The 3,575-nt window shown below is 56.1% G+C and overlaps 1 protein-coding gene across 1 annotated transcript in view; it reads right to left on the reverse strand.

Moving 5' to 3' along the window:
* The window catches only part of FOXA2 (forkhead box A2), a 4,132-nt gene extending 3,420 nt beyond the window's left edge, over window positions 1-712 (reverse strand). Inside the window, exon 1 of the mRNA XM_023518380.1 lies at window positions 510-712. The gene's annotated coding sequence lies outside the window, so the exon portion shown is untranslated. The remainder of the gene's footprint in view (window positions 1-509) is intronic.
* Window positions 713-3,575: the final 2,863 nt, after the last annotated feature.

Genomic DNA, 3,575 nt, shown 5'->3' on the forward strand with positions numbered 1-3,575 from the left:
GACGTGGGCAGCTGGTGATATAGCGCGGCGCGCTGGCGCGGGCCTCCAATCCCCAGACCCCGGGTAGCCCATTTGAATAATCAGCTCACACCTAGGTGAGAAGGAGCCCCGGCCGGCGCCCCGCACCTGCCCCTCTGCGCCCTCCCTCCGCCGCCGCTGCGCCCCGCACTCCCAGGCGGCCCTCGGGCTAGAGGGCGCTCGGGCGCCCTGGGTGAAGCCCCCTTTCCTCCGGGTCCACAGGGAGTTCCCTGTGGAAAGAGGGACCTGGGAGGAGGCCACGCTCAGGAGCAGCTCCGGGCTCTGGCCCCTGCCCACTCCCATAGCGCTGGGCGCCGCGTGCTGCTGTCGGAGGGCACGTCTGGCCTCTGTGCCCGGCAGAACCTTAATAAAGCCGGATTGATCTCTCCCGAGTTTCTTTGCTGTCGGTGCACATTCCCTGTCAAAACAACAAGCCAGTGACAGAGCCAATTTGCAAAGCGCCGTCGTATTTAGAAAAACTGTGTACACACCTTTAACTCGCCCGCCGCTGTCCTGGGAGGCCCCTCCCAGTTACAGTTAAGATCTGGCGCGCCCCGGAAGGCACCGGGCGCCGGGTGCCGCCGCCTCGGCTTTGGGCCTCCTTGGAGCCCAGCCGCCCGCGACTCTCGGTGGGGCGGCGGGGCGCTCGCAGCCCCGTTAGCTGCAGCCTAAGGTTAGGAGGCTGCGATTTGTCTCTGACATTCAGGCCGGCGTGTTTCAAGGTTACTTTTCAGTCACAACCAAGGTGCCCAACAGCATTTCGTAACTAAAACAAACAGGGCGGGGGCAGGCACGGGGAGGGAGAGAGGAGTGGAGGAGTCAATACCGGGCTGTGGAACTGACCTCAGGAGGGTCTCCGCGCTCTCTGACTTCCAAAGGGGCTGGCTGGTAAGAATTATCACCAGCAGCCTTGTATTTCTTTGAACCCCTCAGCTCTTGGGTTCATACATTGCAGCCACCAATACCTCAGTGGATAGGCTGAGGGGGATGTTACCGGTGTTTGGATATGGAAGCTCTTTTTTGGTACTGAAAACCTGGTGGATCGTGGGGATCCAGCCCTGTACTGGATCTCAAAAAAGGAGCTTCCCAGAGATGGGGGAAGGGGAAAGGAAAAGAAATAGTGGGTCTCTGGCCCACCTGTCTAGAATGGGGGTGATGGTGGCAGGCACAGAGCTGAGCATTGTAAGCAGAAGGCCCGGTAAGGGTCAGGCTGGAAGACAAGCCGGAAGATGCAGGGGAACTACCTCCCCCAGCCCCTGTCCTCTGGGGTCTACAGGGTTTTGAACAGAAGAAGCCGTGGGAGGCAACCTCTGCTGCTGAACGCGAATGTTTCGGACACTTCATAGCTTGCGCACTCATGAGCCGGCTACGCTGGGCAAATGCCAGCCCGAGGTCCCCCAAAGTCAAGGTCTTGGCCTCTTGGGAAGCTGGGCGCGCTCAGCCCAGACGCTGAGTTGTCGGGGAGGGCCGTGATGGGGTGTCAAGCCCGCGCTGCGAACCGGAAGCGTGCGCAGGAGAGTCTGAGCAGCCACATCCCAGTTTTTCCCACTGGGCCCCCCCAGAGCATGGGTAGGAACAACTTCACGGCTCTTTAGAGGGCTTGGTAAAGAGGGGTACACACTGGAACTCAAAATAGGAGTCGTCTTCACAGGCAGGGCAGACACACAGACCCCCCAATACATCATCGACTCCTTCTTCCTTCCCACCCAGCACTTCTTCCATTCAGTAGAAAAGAAATATCAAAACAGACTGACTCTCAAAAACAACAACAAACAGGCAGTTTTCTGGTGTGAATGGTTTGAAAACCTCAAGGAATTTCTGGTCTCCCTCGTCTGTGCGTGGTGTCTTGTATGCGAGCTTACGTGCGTGTCTACTCATGCGCTTTCCTGGTTTTGCTCCTGGTTGAAAATGCGATCCTAGAAATTATTCCAGGACCCAAAACAGGGAGCAGGGGCTGGGAGAGGAGGTGCACGGGACGAGGGGCGCTCCCCTCGCAAGTAGCACACCCTGAGAGCTCCCTGAGAGTCCCCTGCCATGCCCAGTCTGTTGCCTCAGTCTCCATGAAGAGAAGGCATATCACGTGTGAAAGGTTGGAATCAACACTTTACCCTCTAGGTGAGTTATTTCTGAAATTCATTTTAGAAGAGCAGACCATCAAAAGCTGCTAGGCTTTGAGCACACCTTCAAACTCCGGGAGCTCTGGGCACTGGCTTCCACGGGGCCGGGGCGCCTCCTGCCGGCCGCTGACCCCGGGGAGCCCTCGCTCGCCCCGCGCTTCCGACGCCGCTACCCCGGCACCCCGACTCCTCCTGCCCTCCTCTCTTCGCTCTGAAAACGCCTCCGGGACTTGGCATTCTATGGCGCCCCAAGTTCTGCGCAAACCAACTGGTCTCCTGCCCCCTGGAGAGGCTCCGAGCTCTGGGGTAGTGTGCGGATGCCTGGGGAAGGTGAGCAGGGGGTGCAGCTTGCTTTGAGCAGCGGGGAGCAGGGCGCCAACGGCAGCGAAGAAAGCGGGAAGGTTCAGACAGCTCCTTTCTTTCCCCATGCTTGAACACCTTGGAAGGCACTAACCTCCTCCACCCCTGAGCCCAGTCCTTTCCGGAGCTCTGGTTTCTAATAGTTGGTAGTTCTGGCACGAAAACCTGGGGCTTGAATGTTGAATGGTGTTAAATTGCTCCCTGAGTTGTCTCTCCAGGAACAAGTTCCCGGAGAACTCGGTCTGCCAACAGATGTTTCCACCAACACCCCCACCCCTTTAGTTTAAACTTCGCCAAAGCCAAGAGGCCCGCGGAGCTCTCCTTTGCCCATCTGCCCCGCGCGCTCTCCTTTCTGCTAAGTCCCACGGGTTTCTGCAGTGAAGCTGCTGTCTGACCGGGGACTGCTTGAGGTTAGCTCGCTGGTATCACTCCTGGCGGCAAAAGGGGCTTATGACTTCCTCCTAGAAGAAGACCTCAGGTCTTCTAGGCCTTGGCTTGGTTGGGATGTCCTGGGTCCCCTAGTAAAACCTCTCCTGCAGCTCTCTCTGTCAAATGAAGCTAGCCTGCGCCGAGCGGACATTAACAAAGCGATCTCAACTTTCCTAAGTGAGGAAGTATCCCCAAAGCATAAAATAATAAAAGTCCCATTCAGCTGATCAATATTCCAATGCCTACAGCCCTTCAGAGAATGAATGGATATCCAGGAGAGGCTTTGCCCAGAGTTTCCCAGCAGGCACAGAGCATTAGGAGGCAGACATGGGGCAGAGGAGATAATAAGGCGACAACACAGTCTTGGGTAAATACACATCTTTAAGTTCAAATAAGACTTTTAGTCAGTAAAAGTCAGATGCCCCCCCTCACCCCTTATTCACAGGTGCAATTCTGTTTGCGAATCCTTAGTCCCCATGAAGAGAAGGCATAGCACGTGTGAAAGGTTGTAATCAACACTTTACACTTCAGGTAGGTGGTGATTTCTGAAATTTATTTTATAAGATCAGACCATCAAAATCTGTCCGCTAGGCTTTAAACACACCTTCGAAGGCTCTCATGCTGGCTTTTATAGTTGATGGTCAAAACAGT

Source organism: Otolemur garnettii, unplaced genomic scaffold, assembly GCF_000181295.1.
Source record: "Otolemur garnettii isolate 467f Iridium unplaced genomic scaffold, OtoGar3 scaffold00136, whole genome shotgun sequence".
NCBI lineage: Eukaryota > Metazoa > Chordata > Mammalia > Primates > Galagidae > Otolemur > Otolemur garnettii.